Below are 18,186 nucleotides of genomic sequence, written 5' to 3' on the forward strand. Positions count from 1 at the left end.
AGCGACACGAGCAAAGGATCAAACACTACTGACCCTATCCGCGAATCACGCCACTATTTATTCATGCCGCGCGAGCGACGCGCAACACGATTGATCCTGCTCACATCACCCGCCCCCGCAGGAGCAAGCGACACGAGCAAAGGATCAAACACTACTGACCCTATCCGCGAATCACGCCACTATTTATTCATGCCGCGCGAGCGACGCGCAACACGATTGATCCTGCTCACATCACCCGCCCCCGCAGGAGCAAGCGACGCGAGCAAAGGATCAAACACTACTAACCCTATCCGCGAATCACGCCACTATTTATTCATGCCGCGCGAGCGACGCGCAACACGATTGATCCTGCTCACATCACCCGCCCCCGCAGGAGCAAGCGACACGAGCAAAGGATCAAACACTACTGACCCTATCCGCGAATCACGCCACTATTTATTCATGCCGCGCGAGCGACGCGCAACACGATTGATCCTGCTCACATCACCCGCCCCCGCAGGAGCAAGCGACACGAGCAAAGGATCAAACACTACTGACCCTATCCGCGAATCACGCCACTATTTATTCATGCCGCGCGAGCGACGCGCAACACGATTGATCCTGCTCACATCACCCGCCCCCGCAGGAGCAAGCGACACGAGCAAAGGATCAAACACTACTGACCCTATCCGCGAATCACGCCACTATTTATTCATGCCGCGCGAGCGACGCGCAACACGATTGATCCTGCTCACATCACCCGCCCCCGCAGGAGCAAGCGACACGAGCAAAGGATCAAACACTACTGACCCTATCCGCGAATCACGCCACTATTTATTCATGCCGCGCGAGCGACGCGCAACACGATTGATCCTGCTCACATCACCCGCCCCCGCAGGAGCAAGCGACACGAGCAAAGGATCAAACACTACTGACCCTATCCGCGAATCACGCCACTATTTATTCATGCCGCGCGAGCGACGCGCAACACGATTGATCCTGCTCACATCACCCGCCCCCGCAGGAGCAAGCGACGCGAGCAAAGGATCAAACACTACTAACCCTATCCGCGAATCTCGCCACTATTTATTCATGCCGCGCGAGCGACGCGCAACACGATTGATCCTGCTCACATCACCCGCCCCCGCAGGAGCAAGCGACACGAGCAAAGGATCAAACACTACTGACCCTATCCGCGAATCACGCCACTATTTATTCATGCCGCGCGAGCGACGCGCAACACGATTGATCCTGCTCACATCACCCGCCCCCGCAGGAGCAAGCGACACGAGCAAAGGATCAAACACTACTGACCCTATCCGCGAATCACGCCACTATTTATTCATGCCGCGCGAGCGACGCGCAACACGATTGATCCTGCTCACATCACCCGCCCCCGCAGGAGCAAGCGACACGAGCAAAGGATCAAACACTACTGACCCTATCCGCGAATCACGCCACTATTTATTCATGCCGCGCGAGCGACGCGCAACACGATTGATCCTGCTCACATCACCCGCCCCCGCAGGAGCAAGCGACACGAGCAAAGGATCAAACACTACTGACCCTATCCGCGAATCACGCCACTATTTATTCATGCCGCGCGAGCGACGCGCAACACGATTGATCCTGCTCACATCACCCGCCCCCGCAGGAGCAAGCGACACGAGCAAAGGATCAAACACTACTGACCCTATCCGCGAATCACGCCACTATTTATTCATGCCGCGCGAGCGACGCGCAACACGATTGATCCTGCTCACATCACCCGCCCCCGCAGGAGCAAGCGACGCGAGCAAAGGATCAAACACTACTAACCCTATCCGCGAATCACGCCACTATTTATTCATGCCGCGCGAGCGACGCGCAACACGATTGATCCTGCTCACATCACCCGCCCCCGCAGGAGCAAGCGACGCGAGCAAAGGATCAAACACTACTAACCCTATCCGCGAATCTCGCCACTATTTATTCATGCCGCGCGAGCGACGCGCAACACGATTGATCCTGCTCACATCACCCGCCCCCGCAGGAGCAAGCGACACGAGCAAAGGATCAAACACTACTGACCCTATCCGCGAATCACGCCACTATTTATTCATGCCGCGCGAGCGACGCGCAACACGATTGATCCTGCTCACATCACCCGCCCCCGCAGGAGCAAGCGACACGAGCAAAGGATCAAACACTACTAACCCTATCCGCGAATCACGCCACTATTTATTCATGCCGCGCGAGCGACGCGCAACACGATTGATCCTGCTCACATCACCCGCCCCCGCAGGAGCAAGCGACGCGAGCAAAGGATCAAACACTACTAACCCTATCCGCGAATCTCGCCACTATTTATTCATGCCGCGCGAGCGACGCGCAACACGATTGATCCTGCTCACATCACCCGCCCCCGCAGGAGCAAGCGACACGAGCAAAGGATCAAACACTACTGACCCTATCCGCGAATCACGCCACTATTTATTCATGCCGCGCGAGCGACGCGCAACACGATTGATCCTGCTCACATCACCCGCCCCCGCAGGAGCAAGCGACACGAGCAAAGGATCAAACACTACTGACCCTATCCGCGAATCACGCCACTATTTATTCATGCCGCGCGAGCGACGCGCAACACGATTGATCCTGCTCACATCACCCGCCCCCGCAGGAGCAAGCGACACGAGCAAAGGATCAAACACTACTGACCCTATCCGCGAATCACGCCACTATTTATTCATGCCGCGCGAGCGACGCGCAACACGATTGATCCTGCTCACATCACCCGCCCCCGCAGGAGCAAGCGACACGAGCAAAGGATCAAACACTACTGACCCTATCCGCGAATCACGCCACTATTTATTCATGCCGCGCGAGCGACGCGCAACACGATTGATCCTGCTCACATCACCCGCCCCCGCAGGAGCAAGCGACACGAGCAAAGGATCAAACACTACTGACCCTATCCGCGAATCACGCCACTATTTATTCATGCCGCGCGAGCGACGCGCAACACGATTGATCCTGCTCACATCACCCGCCCCCGCAGGAGCAAGCGACACGAGCAAAGGATCAAACACTACTGACCCTATCCGCGAATCACGCCACTATTTATTCATGCCGCGCGAGCGACGCGCAACACGATTGATCCTGCTCACATCACCCGCCCCCGCAGGAGCAAGCGACGCGAGCAAAGGATCAAACACTACTAACCCTATCCGCGAATCACGCCACTATTTATTCATGCCGCGCGAGCGACGCGCAACACGATTGATCCTGCTCACATCACCCGCCCCCGCAGGAGCAAGCGACGCGAGCAAAGGATCAAACACTACTAACCCTATCCGCGAATCTCGCCACTATTTATTCATGCCGCGCGAGCGACGCGCAACACGATTGATCCTGCTCACATCACCCGCCCCCGCAGGAGCAAGCGACACGAGCAAAGGATCAAACACTACTGACCCTATCCGCGAATCACGCCACTATTTATTCATGCCGCGCGAGCGACGCGCAACACGATTGATCCTGCTCACATCACCCGCCCCCGCAGGAGCAAGCGACACGAGCAAAGGATCAAACACTACTGACCCTATCCGCGAATCACGCCACTATTTATTCATGCCGCGCGAGCGACGCGCAACACGATTGATCCTGCTCACATCACCCGCCCCCGCAGGAGCAAGCGACACGAGCAAAGGATCAAACACTACTGACCCTATCCGCGAATCACGCCACTATTTATTCATGCCGCGCGAGCGACGCGCAACACGATTGATCCTGCTCACATCACCCGCCCCCGCAGGAGCAAGCGACACGAGCAAAGGATCAAACACTACTGACCCTATCCGCGAATCACGCCACTATTTATTCATGCCGCGCGAGCGACGCGCAACACGATTGATCCTGCTCACATCACCCGCCCCCGCAGGAGCAAGCGACACGAGCAAAGGATCAAACACTACTGACCCTATCCGCGAATCACGCCACTATTTATTCATGCCGCGCGAGCGACGCGCAACACGATTGATCCTGCTCACATCACCCGCCCCCGCAGGAGCAAGCGACGCGAGCAAAGGATCAAACACTACTAACTCCCTGTACACCCGCCTGAAACGCGAGGCAGCAAAAGTTGGACTGGTGGTGAATGCGTTCAAGACAAACTACTTGCTAGTAGGTGGAGCCAAGTGTCTAGCCCTGTTGCCTAGGAAGTAGTGTCACAATAGATGGGGATACGTTTAGCTGCGGACAAAAAAGATTCACTCCTGCACCAAATGTACCATGTACAAAACGCTCAAATCCCCGGTTGTCCTCTACGAGCATGAAACGTGGACGATGCTCGAGGAGAACCTGCAAGCACGTGGAGTCTTTGAGCTTCGAGAAATTGGAGGCAAGCAGCCTTGAACCAAGTTTGTTGGCGTAACAGTGGGTCATGTCTTTAAGGACGTAAAGCTAGCAAAAAGAAAAGTGATGTACGAGAACCGTTCTAGAGATTTTGTTTTCGAGATTACTGAAAGAATGATATTAGGAATTCTTCCAAGGATATCTCTCCGGATTTCTATAAATATTTGTACATATAAGAACAAGCATTTGATATTCAAACAAATTTTCAGGCCAGCCATGATGTATGCTGTACCAATATGGACTAGCTATTGTAATACCAGGAAGAAAGCTCTGCAGAGAATTCAAAATAAAATTTTGAAAATGATTCTGAAGCTTCCTCCCTGGTATAGTACCAATGAGTTACATAGAATATCCAATGTTGAAATATTGGAACAAATTTCAAATAAAATAATTAATAATTTCAGGAAAAAATCGTTACAATCTTCTATTGCCACGATTAATGCGTTATATGTTTAGGTTAAGTAAGGTTAAGTAAATTGAAAACGTTATTTTTTTTCTCTCGTAAGCAGGTGAAATCCACTCACCTGTAAAAAAAATCTGAACTGCTACGGCAAATGAAATGTAATATGTTGTTAACAAAATGTTAATAAAATCTCCAATTTGTTTTACCAAATTAGGATGACAGTGTTGTCTAATAACACAGAACACCTAGATATAAGAATTGACACGAATGCCTCAATAATGGTAAAGTGTCGCAAATAAATAATAATAATAACCTAGATATAAGAAATGAATGTAATGTTTGGAATGATACTTATAAAGAAATAAAAAAATGTACATATAAACAAAAACAGCATAGCAGTTCAATTCGCTACAATATTTTCAGTACCGTCGGACGGGGCTACTTTTGATTCCAGGGGCTACTTTGGACACTCACCTTTTGTATTTATTAGCAGCGTAAATATTAATCTGAGCTATTTTGTGTCTTCAGCACTTTTATTAACCAATATATGCTCTACCACTAGGCATGATTTTTTCTTGGAACAACATCAACAATAACAGGATAAACAAGAAAACATTTCAAAAAAGCCCGAATAAATATTCACAAGGTAGAAAACATTGACTATACAAACATTGTTTGAATTCTACCCATGTCTTGGAAACTTATTGGGAGCATCACAAAACTATCGAATCGTCATGTTTTATGAAAATCTTGTAATTTGTTTTGCTTAAAATTGTTGTTTTATTAAAACAATTTATCAAAGGTCTTATTTTTGCGACTTTTATTTTATTATAATGTTTTGGTTTGTGTATTTTACAACATAAAAAAATAAAATAAATGTTTGTAAAAGTGAATAGACATAAAACACATATATTTTAATACGTACCAATGCCAAATTCACAACATAATCTCTAAAATACTATTTTTTGTCATATTTTACATGAATTTGCAGTACAGAACAGTTGCATCCTTCAAATACTTAAATTAAACTACTCTTAAGCCAGCTCTAAACTGCTAAGAAGCTAAAAGCATATTACAAAAGCAAACTTACTTCTTTACGATCTTGCTAAACTTTACTTCATAGATTGCGTTTTTAATGAAAATTACTTACTGGGATTAAATTAGTTACCGGTATTAATGTGATCCTTCAACATATCGTTCATATAACAGTAAGAATAGAAAAAAGAGTTTTTATATATAACTCATTTATCATCGCAGTACCTAGTAGTTACGTCGTTCGTTTATGTCAACTTGAAAATCGAGCATTCGTAACTGATAGTTCCATTTGAGAGGAAGGTGAAAATTTAAGTTTCATACTGCAAACTGAGAATAGCGAATGGCATGTTTCGTTGAAATTTGTTATATATGTGTAATTGATTCTAGCTTTGCAATTTTCTACATTAAGTTTATCAATGAAAAACGTTCCATAACATCACAGTGGACGACAATCTATTGAATCAGTTTGAAAGTTATAAGGAAAAATCATTTCATTAGCAAATTGTGAAAATGTCCAAAGTAGCCCCTTTTCTGTCTTGAAGGACACACTTTTTTCGCTATTCAAGCATTTTTGTTATTTATTGATGGATTTGCCTCATATTTTGCACATTTGTTACGTACATATAAAACTTAGATATAGACAAAAATTATCAACATCTATCCATAATTATAAGAGTTACAAATCCTCAAAGTTAAAGAATGTGGAAATAATGTCAAAAGAAGCCCCGTTTGACGGTATTTTTAAATTGAAATGTATGCTCTTGTATGTTATGGTATTGAAACGGTTTCATTTTTGAACATATTCGTATAATCGGCGCACAGATCTAGTCGCGGTGCCAATGATGATGGAATGTGATGCGATACGTGGGAGTGAACTGGACCGGTGGACCGACGACCGACTGTGGCAAATTGAATTTACAGTTTTCAATATCCACTCGCTCGCTGCTACGGTCGGTGATGTAATGAAATCAATTTCGGTTTTTGTATTTCCCATTCTGGGTTCCGTGTCGTTGACGGTGACGGGTGATAGATATACCTTCTTCGAATGGCACACAACTCCATCCGTTCACCGAAATCCTCACTGAGTGACGTTATTATGAAGCTGTCTATTTCCGACATGACGGCTTCAAACGAATCCTCACTGAATTATGTTCGTTGCACGCCTCCCGAACATATGTCGAGGTATAGCGGTATGTATCAAGCTGAGAGTACGACATTACGCAAATTGAAAAAGAAATCGCTTCAACAAGCATTCTCCATTACGCAGAGCATTTCATCAAATGATGATCTTGTGTTGCGTGGGGCTCTAGGAAGGATACAAATGTGAACCGGTTGCGGCGAGGACAAGAATGTGATGAGGTTTTCTTTGTACGCATCAAAGACGAAACGCTCGGAAGGTGGCATCCATTTAGCATATGAATGCAGATATGTTCTCGGGTGACTGCCGCAGCAATGATATCCCTTTCGAGATGGAGGCTTTGGCTGAACAAAATGCGAAGTGTCAGTAAGGTGGAAGGTGGGGTCAACCATTACCAACGTGACCCAAAGTGACAGCATGCCTGAAGGGTACAAGGTGAAACACTTTAACCGCAGCCGGTTGTTAGGGTTGGCATTTCTGGCTTTTGATGAAATGGAGAGGCTATTATTTAATGACTACACTGAAATTCCGTGCTATAGCGATCCTTTCGCGGGAACTTGTGCTGCTTAGAAGCAATACACCACTATTCCAAATGATCTAATGAAGAGTCAAAAAATACACACGCCAAGGCTCTTACAGTTACATCAATCTATTATTTTGAACTCCACGGTACATTTTTCTCTTGTAGAACGATAACCTATAAAGACATCTGTAATAAAATCCTCCTCAAGGAGGATATCAGCAATATAATTACAAATATCTCAGTATTTCGCAGAAATCATAACAATACAAGTCATATAAAACTCATGTTCTCTATACCTGAACAGAATGTCACAAACCCAATGCCCACATTTTCTAATAATCTACATCCTTTAATTTGAAATGAATTATTTCAGTTTTCCTACACTTCACACCATCCGGTGCTGTCTCACCCAAAACGGGCACCTGTTCCCGTGTGCCCTCCCTATGCATGCAGTCAGAGTTCCCCGAAGTGCACCCGGAGTCTTGCACATTCAAATGGAAAACATATGTGCTTCTGTTGCTCCCCACAGCTTCCCCGTTCCTAACAACTACATTATCCCGACCACTCCAGTGTACCATATTGGGAACGGCACAAGTTTTAGTTCCAAAGTTAATCAGCACAATGCCCGGTGTTCAGCAGTAAAACTGGAAAATTAAATTGAAATTTATTCAAATGCCCCTCCAGCTTACCGGATGGCGAAACTTTAGAAAAGGTTGGTCTTCTCATGATTTGCCTCCGTCCCATCTCGCCCGGGTTACAGAATTGTGTGTTCTTAAAAGTAAAAACAAACAGAAAACTTTGCTCCCGTCCATGGCAGTCCGGAAGCTCCAAACCAGTCACACTCTTGAATCCGGGATGCTTCCCCGCCGGGAGCGGGCCCAGCCTAGGCATGAACTTTGCCAATTCGAAATCAAGTGGAAGGAAACAGTTTATGCTTCCTCGTTCTCCTCCGATGTGGCCAAGGCACGGCACTTCTACCAGTTGCCAAGAGCTCCCACCAAACCGCACGCTCATGCTCCAGCTGTGATTGGGTGGGTTTGTTTTGCAATTCTCTGCCGCCGACAGGCCGACAGGGAGTGCAATATCGTGAGAAGGTTTTTTGTCGGAATGATAAATTGTTAGGTTTGATGAAACTTGGACACCGGCCTGGACTTGGACTTGGACTTGGACCTTGAACTTGATTCGCAAAAACTAAATCCTTAAAAGTTGATTTTTTTTTTTGGAGACCCTATGATTGTGAAGAATACTTATTCAATTTAAAACTTATGAGAAAATAGCATATTTAAATATTAGAAAAAGTTAAAGCGTTCTCAAAACAAATCATTTTAGAAATAAAAAAAATCAGAAAGAAATTGCAGTTTTCAAAAATATCAATTATTGCTGAGGATTTGGTTATAATGTTGTTAAGAACACTAATCTGAAACAAAAATCATATCTTTTTTATTTAGTTATAAAATACTTCGTAGGCAGTGGCGCAACCAAGGGGGGGTTTTGGGGGTCAAAACCCCCCCAGAGCAGATTTTTTTTATAATAAATTTTGAATATATTTTTGAAACTCAACACCAAAGTCCACAAACACTGGACCAGTAAGTTGTATTGACAATTATGTTGTTTTGAGTTGTGGATCTCTAATTTGAAGACTTTTGAAGGAGTTAAAAACGTAGTTTACTAGCTTTTTCTGATAAATTAGCCACAGATTTTCGAAGAGAAGTTTGTATCAAACAAACATGCAAATATGTTTGTATATCTATACCGTTTAAAAAGCTGTTTGATGCAAAATTCGATGCTTTGAAAAATCTTTTAGTTGGCTCAGCATTTGACAAATTTCCAGATCTCCAGAAGGCACGTGAATTTCCGGAGAAGCAATTCTTTAGTTTTAAGTATATGATTACAAATAAAAACCCTAGGAAAGATTATGGAAGATGGTGATTCCATTGCTAAGCTAAAAATTCGTCTACAATATGGAAATGCTTTAATATCTACAATACTGATTTGCCCTCGACAAACTGCTAATGACAGTCGCAATGCTTATTACTGCGACTTGTACTTGAAAGATTCTGATAGTTGAAAAGTGTGTATAAAATGGGATTTCGGATGGACGGAGAAACTCGATTAAAAATCCAGATATTACTTCGGGAGATAACATAATCTTGTAATTCACGGTTGGTAATAAAAGAACAAAGTGAACGCATTTGACATTAGCAAAATACAGCCAAGTCGTTGTAAAAGTATGCATACAGTATTGGGTATTCATACAGGCCTGGTTGCCAGAGGTTGATCCTTTACAGTGTATGTGCGCGCATCCATATGTAGCTTGGATAAACTTTCGAACAAACTACGCGATATGTAATACGCATTTTGGAAAACTTCACCAGGTACAAAAGATTTCCTTTGAATAGAGTTGTAAATTTATATAAAAATGTATGCCCAGAATGGAAGAGAAAAGCTTAAGTTTGCATTTGGTGTTATTTTTTTCTTATGGTAATCTCGCAATAAGGCTGATACAAATATTAATTTTCTTTTATGTCCGAGACCACTTGAAAGGTACGAGGGGGGGGGGGGGATAAAAATAAATAAGGAACAAAAAAATAAAAATAGAAAAAAAGTTATTTTTTCGAATTTTTATTTTGAACGATAGTTGTTCAACTTTTTTCAATCGTCCTCTGGACCTTTATTTTGCCTGTGTTTTACTTCGAAAATTAAAAAATCCCAACTGATGCCAACAAATTGATGAATCTTTTTTTTTCTCACCTGCAAAATTTTCGGATTTTTGAAGGGGGGGGGGGTGACATAAAAGAAAATTAATATTTGTATCAGCCTAATTTTAAATTATTCAGCCCGAAAGTTTTTACACCCGTTTTATTTTACCAAAAACACATAATCTTCAGCTTCACAAAACCCCCCCTAGAGCCAAATCCTGGTTGCGCTACTGTTCGTAGGTATGGGTATATGAAAAATAACTGCAGCTCTACAAATAAATCTATAAGCAATTACTTATCAAAATTTGTTCAGCAAATGTCTTTAAAAGTACGAGAACTTCTGCACTGCCCATAAACGCAAAACAGTCACATTCGACATTTTTGACAAATTGGAGTTAATACCAATGAGAGTCATCAAATGACAAATATTTTCGATCAACTCATCAATCAATCAGTAAGTTGATCGTGATTGTTTTGCAGTTATGGGCAGTGCAGGATTGTCCTAGAAATTTATAGAGTTTCTTCAGAAATAATTCCAGGAATACATTTCAGAATAAGATATATAATTCTCCTGAGAATTCGTCCAGAAGTTGTTTACCGGTTTTCCAAGCATTTTTTTGTGAACTCCTCCAGCGGCTCTATTGAAATTCTGATAGAGATTCTTCCGAAATTTCGTTCAGTAACCGCTGTAGGAGTTCTTTCGAAAATTTGTCTTGTTTATTTTGAATGGATTTATTTGGGGATTACTACGGAGATACAGTAACAAATTTTACCAAAAATGCATTCTCCACAGTATTCCTAAACAACTCGAAGATTTATCATTCTCTAGAGGTTAATCACGGATATCTTCAGAATATTCTATCATACAAGAATACTTATACTCATTTATTCATAAGCTTCCAAGAGCATTCAAACAGAGAATTCTATTACCGCCGTGCGGGGTGACACTGGGCCTAGGGGGTGACTTTGACCGCCTCTTTCGATGAATCTCATGGCTAGTGGGAACGTCAAAAACTGATCTATGATCATCTATTGGCTATTTGTAACGTATTCTTGAAGCTTGACACATTGTTCTCATTATTCTGGCATTAGTTTGCTGTGAAAATATTGGCCTAAAGTCACCCTTATGGACCAATGTCACCCCGCACGACGGTACAAATTTTACTTATTTTATTACTACAGGTATTACTCCAAAAGTTTCACCATCAATGCATTGGGAAATTCCAAGGTTTTTCCGGAAAAACCTCCACGAAACATCCATGAAAATATTTCTAGAATTTGTTTTTCGTAATTTAATCGAGAACTCCTGAAAAGGTCTTTTATGCTCATGCTCGAGAAGTCCATTCCAATAGTTTTTTGAAGGATACTCTCATAGTATAAGTACATAAACAACATTAAAGTGAATCTTAAAAATTTTATAGCAATCGGCGATTCTTTTGAGAACCCCACTAAAGGTTTGTTTAACGAAATTGTTCAGGCATTGCTCTAAGTATTCCACAATGGATTTATTAATATATTTTACGTAAATCTCACATCTGTGACTCCTCTGAATTTTGTTTCAAAAAAAAAACCCAAAAATATATCTGCAAACTAAAATGTCTCCAAAGATTGAACATGGGAAACACTCACTCAATTATTGCGTTTCCTTCCCTCACTTTGACACGCAATGATTGAATGTTTAAAATTGTTTTTAATGCACATTCCACTTCATTGCCGAACGATAATTTAGGCCATCATTTGAACGTTGCCGTGATATATACATGACCATGGAAAACAAGTAAATTTGGCACCGCTGAAACGACAAATTCGTCAACTCGTGCATTGGTTCATTAAACGCGTGACCCTAGGCTCTTTTCTGACGAGTGTCGGTTCATTTGATCAGATAAAAAGTGACCCTTTACGAGTCTGAACGAACTGATTCCTTACTCCTGTTCTCTTTCATTCGTATCTCGGCTTTATTAATTATTATAATAGTTACCCAAGCTTTGCTTTGCACGCCGAGCGTAACATGCAAGTACACTTTGCTGCTGCTCGAGCTCTCAGCACTCTCAGCATAGACAGACAAATGTGCCCCGTCCAGGAAAAGGCAAACGAAAGATAAAGAGAGATCGGTTCGGGTAAGGGAAATCGGCCGAATATCGTGTTCGTGTCCGGTCGTATTGTGAGTTTCTGGGGAAGAATATGAGGAAAATGAGAAAAGTTCGCTGCAAGCCACGTGCGCCAGTGGTTGTGTTGTTTTTTGGTTCCGCGCATATTTTCAATTCGGCTGATGAAATTGCAACTCGGATGGTACAAGTAAATTAACAGTTATTCGAACAAAAATAGTGCGACTGTTTCAATCGTTTTCAATTCATCGAATTGTGGAAGTGTTCCTCTTCCACGTGTTTGTGTTATTCAGTGGAAATTAATGAAATAGGGATAGCGGATGTGGGGTTAGTAGGTTTGGTTACACTGCAGTATCTGAATCAAGAGCGTGCTGGACGTTGACCGTTGGACAAGAACGGATTGAGCAACGTTTTTTAGGATTCTGCAAGCATTTGGTGAGTCCGTTCCTTTTAAAAAGTAACCTCAGTTGTTTTTTTTTTTGCAGACTGTGGCATTTTTCCAGTTTGCACGTTTCAATCGGTCGGTTGTCATAACTGACAGTTCCTTGTAATTCGGTTTAGGCACAAAACGTCGGAAGGACAAAACGAGGAAACTAATTAAATTTCAATAACGATATGCAATTGTTTCCTGATTTATTTTTTTATCACTGTGTACGTTGAAATGTGCGTTTGACACATATTGAATTATTTATTCTTTCGGAATATAATCATTCTTCCATAGAAATTTAATTTTCTTCCAATTCACTCTTTTTGACGTTTTGTCATTTCAACGTTTTGGAATTCGACATTTTGTCACCCAACCTTGATATTCAACCATATTTTTATTATTTTTTAAATTAGATGACTCTTTAAGTATCGATTCTGCTTTTTACTGGTAAGCAAGCAGAAAACTACTAACATTGAACGTGTAACCAATTAATTTTACGCGATACATCTTTCTTCATATAGCAAATAACATATTGCTTCTTTTTTGATATCCGGCATACAAGAATTTAAATTAAAAACAATCAAACAACCGATGCTCTGGGTCTATCTCAGGCGAATCCTGACCTGAAACTTCTCCTAACTTCCAACTCCGTAGTACTTATGAGAGTGTCGCTGAGTCAGTGGTCTCTCATTAAGTAAGTGATACATTAACATTTCCTTTCCCCATCCCAAGTTACGGTAAAGATGGGCGTAGCTGGGAATAGCAGTACTCATGGTTTTGGTACTCTTGTTTAAGATTGGATAACGGTTAACTCCCAAGCCTTGTTCCTGAAAGCAATCCTCATCCAGAAATTCAAAGAAAAACATGAATAGAGCTAGTAACCAATCTACAAAGTATATCGTAACTACGCTAACGCTAACTCTAAGAATTAAATAGCAAAATTTCGTACAAGACATAGCTAGCGGAACGGAATTACCCGTTGGATCCGTTCGCTCGGATCAATTCACTCTTTATTTACGAGCCGCTGAGCCACTGGACAGTTCAAAAGATCCGATTCACTAAAGTGAGTCATTCGGATCGGATCCGTTCGATAAAAAGAGCCATTCTACCTATATCAGTTCATTCTGAAGAATGCTTTCAGTGATTGAATGCTGAACGCGTTCTTTCGTGTCTCCCGGCGAAGCAAATTGGTTCTCTCTTGGTTCTTCTTGAGTCTCATTTTTTTTCGGTTTATCTTAATCAATTTTCAATTCGTGGCATTTGCATCGACCCTAGAAGCGTTTCGCTGTCACTGAGCATTCGTTGGCATAATATTTGCTGCTTTTTATCGGTAGCGTTCGGGTAAGTGAGTAAATTTTCACATTCTCCCTAAAATTCTAGCCAGAGCTTCTTCAAAGATTCTTCTAGAATATCATTCACTAGGGTTTCAAGTCAGATTCTAGAAAAAAAAAATTCTTAAACTAATTCAACAAAGAATTACTCCAACAATTCCCTAGAGAATTGTTTTAAAAATTTATCTGAAAAATCTCACAAAGAATCGAAACAGAACTTCTTCAGGGATTATTCCTAACCTTTTCCGAAAACTCTAGAATTTTCCATCATCAATGCATTCTAAATTTCCGGCCATTCCTTGAATTATGGTTTTGAAAAATAATTTTTGGTTTTCGGGAATACATCACGAAATTCCTGCAAAAATTTAAGTATGCATCTCACTTGAGGATTATTCAAAAATTCCTCCAAATTTTCCTGCAGAGATTCATCCGAAAATCTCCAAGGATTTTTCAGGATGAAGAAGTTCTCAGGATTTTTCGAGTAGTACTACGGAGATTCATACAAAGTTTTCTATGAGAAGGGACGAGGAGAATTACCTAAGTGGTGTTGAGTAGATTTTTTCAATATTTCTTTTTTGAAACTTTTCAATGATATAAGAATTTTAACATGGAATTCTACGATTATTTTTCTACAGATGCGATCCTTTGGGTACTTCCTCGTCAAATGTTTTCCGCAATCTCATGGGCGTTTCTTAATTCCAATGATTTATTCAAGAAAAATTCTGATAATTCCAGAAAACAATCAAGTTGCTCCAAATCGATTTAGAAAATGCTTTAAATGTTGCACCAATGTTTGGTGCTAATAATGGAAACTTATTCAAAAATTCAATAGGTTTCTATTCCAGAGATTTTTCAAAACGTCTTCTCAAAGATTTGCCGGCAATTCCAGGGCAATTTCTAGGGAGATATTCCTTGAATACTTTTAAAATACGTTTTTTTTTTGGGGTTAGTCTAAGAATTTTTATAAGAATTTCTTTACAGATTTATCAAGGAATTTGTCGAATGATTCTTCCAAGGAATCAATCCCGAGAATCTTGGAAGGGATTGTTCGGGTATTAACAAATGGACTCATACGAGAACTCCTGTAGAGATTTTTCAAGAAATAACTTGAAGAATTCATACGGAAACATGCATGCCAAAATTTCTGTAGGAATTTATTCAAGAATTCGTACCGGGATTTTTCTGAAATTCTCCAAGTGATTCCTGAAGAAATGTCATGATACTTTTTGCGTTTTTTAATCGTGGAATCTTTTAATGAATTCATTCGTGATCTCCTTCAAGAACTTGTGAGGATATTACTCCGGGGGTTTCTCCAAACATCTTTTCAAAGATTCACTCTACAAGTTTTACAATCAGAAGTTTTCCAAGGATTCCTTCTCGAAGTATTCAAGGGATATTTACACAACCCAAGTAACACAACATGTCTCATATAAATCACAATGACTTCAATATGACTAATGAGAATGTTCTGTTTCATAGCGAAGAAACTGGAATTCATACTTATATATGACTGGAAAAGCGCAGAAGGTGGAGCTTGTGCAACATATTTTTGTTGTCAAAAATAAGTATTATATAAGTGTTTGTATACATAAATATGTATTATACTTTGTTCAACAAAACATGAATGCAACAAAATGCTGAGAACATTTGGTAGACAGGAGGTCCTAATTATGTCATAGAAACAAATTTAAAACAAGTATGTATGTATTCTATCACATTTTTTTCGGCTTTTCTTATTTAAAATCATTAGTCATATATATGTAATTGGAAATGTATTGGATTGTCGGAAATAAAAAATGCACAAGCACAAATATTGACAAGCTGTCTGATTTAATTGGATTCAACCGTAATTGAAAATAATAGTTTTTTGATAGTAAACACATGTGCAAATCAAAATTTATGGTGAAATATGCAATTTTACATCGAAAAACCAAGCTCGCCTTTATAAATCGTTCGATTTTTATTGAGCAACATACAATTTAGTTAATGTTTGAGAATAGTGATCATCAAGTTTAACAAATGAATTCATGGATTTTGTTCTCAACTAAAAAACGTTGATTGTATTTAACTATAATTACTTTCTTTAAATCGTGAGAGCTGAAATCTAATTGTTTTACTAAACATTCAATTCTTAATTAGTAAAGATAAGATGGTTCTCCAGGAACACTGCATGACGAGTGTTTTGGGACAGGCAAAAATAATATTGTTTCATTAAAGAAAGTGCTAAATTTGCCGAGTCAGCTTGTCTGTTTTATAAATATATTTCACATTATAACAGAATTTTGTTAAACCGCTTATCTATGACAGCATAGATAAAGCATGGATAACGATAAATATTTCTCAGTATCTTGGTATGACATGGTAATGAAGGTAAAAATCTCTGTTGACTTACGCTTTTGATAGAATTAATCTCAAAAAGATAAAATTTATGAAATACTACTCCTAAAACCTTTCATGTCTTTGTTTTACCCTATAAGCACAGACAAACAGACGTAACACTTAGAACAAATCTCAATCAAAATCATAGTCACGAGGACATGTACGCCCAATGCTAAAATATGTGTATTTGGACGACGGGCCAACAGATGGCGGTAGTGTGTAAACGTCAAACACGAACAAAAACGATGCGAGCGCTGCGGGTGGCGGATCGGCCACCTACCATATTTTTGAATCGACCGTTAAAAAAGTGGTCGATGGACAATGATGAGAGTGTGACGTCTGTTTGTCTGTGCTATAGGCACTGTCAAATAGGGTTCCATTGATCAGCGGATTATTGTTGATTCTTGCGGAGAGTAGTTATAAACACATAATTGGGTCCTAAAATTTTAAATGAATTCTTGTTTTTATTTAATAATACTAAAGAGCATGTTCTTTCAACCACTTTAGCAATTTTTCCAGCTCAAATAACGGCTATAACATATTTAAACCTTAATTTTAAAAATTATTTCAAATATGAACCTTGACACTTTTGACCATGTTTGACGTTCACTTTGTCGACAAAAATGCCACAGGGGTTTAAGTTTCACCACTGGGATTGTTCCTATCTGACATTTCAGAAGGGACACGGAAAACAAAATATACCCAATATTTGAGTTTAAACCAAGGGGTATGACAAAATCTCAAAAATTGTTTTTTGGGCTTAAACAAAAAAAAATCATTTAAAAATTGTGTAAACATGTGTTTTCGGCCTTAACTTAAGCGTTTGGTACTAAAATTGAGACAGGGCTTTAGGACCCTATTATGGCGCATATCCAATTCATTAAAGTTGCTTCTCAATCTTATATTATTAGTACTTGTTTTAACCATATTAAAACTACAGCATTTGCATTTTCCTTTTTATTCGGAAACAACCAATATTTTTTTTGCAGAAACAGCCAATAAATTTATCAATATTTGTAGAATTTATACTCCCGTTTTTTTTAGTGACTATTAATTTACATGCTCACCTAGTTGTCATTTCGCTAAAATATTAATTAAAGTAACAATTCTTGATCTAAATACTATCGCTTGAGCTTGATTGGTCAACCGTGGTTGCTGCTCCAGTATCGACAGATCAACTATATTTATACCTATGTGTCAATGTGGGGAACGGTTTATTTCTATCCGTTACGGGTTCTAGCAAATGCTATGAACTGTGATAGATCAATTGTGATATATTGAAAGTGGTAAATACAAACAAGTGAAAGGTATAACTACAAAGTACGAGGAAAGCAACGGACCTTGGATTGAACCCATGACCTTCTGCTTATGAAGCAGAAGCGCTAGTCAGGCTGTGAATCGTTTCACCAGTTTGTTTAACTATTAGTTAAAATTTGACATTTCGATAGTTATTTTCCCCTCAAATGGTTAAATTGAACATCGCAGTCGACCCATTTGAGCTTTGACAGTCGAGTAGTTATTTCAGAACAAAGTTGACAGATGGTTAGTTATTCTCAAATTCACGCGTGAGCAAAAAATAACTTTCAAACTGTCAAGTTTAACCATGCTCCAGAGTAGGGTTATTTCTAACCGGAGGGGAAATAACTATCAAGCTGTCAAATTTTAACTAAAAGTTAAACGAACTGGTGAAACGGTTCACAGCCTCAGTAGACCACCAATCCCGTCCTATAATTCTTGATTTTAATATTATCATTTGAAAAGTTCAAAAACTA

General features: G+C 40.5%; 1 protein-coding gene across 1 annotated transcript in view; it reads right to left on the bottom strand.

The window, feature by feature from the left end:
* LOC110679354 (roundabout homolog 1-like) overlaps nucleotides 1-18,186 on the bottom strand; it is a 491,376-nt gene that overhangs the window by 295,567 nt on the left and 177,623 nt on the right. The window lies entirely within an intron of this gene.

The sequence above is a fragment of the Aedes aegypti genome, chromosome 3 (genome assembly GCF_002204515.2).
Source record: "Aedes aegypti strain LVP_AGWG chromosome 3, AaegL5.0 Primary Assembly, whole genome shotgun sequence".
Taxonomy (NCBI): domain Eukaryota; kingdom Metazoa; phylum Arthropoda; class Insecta; order Diptera; family Culicidae; genus Aedes; species Aedes aegypti.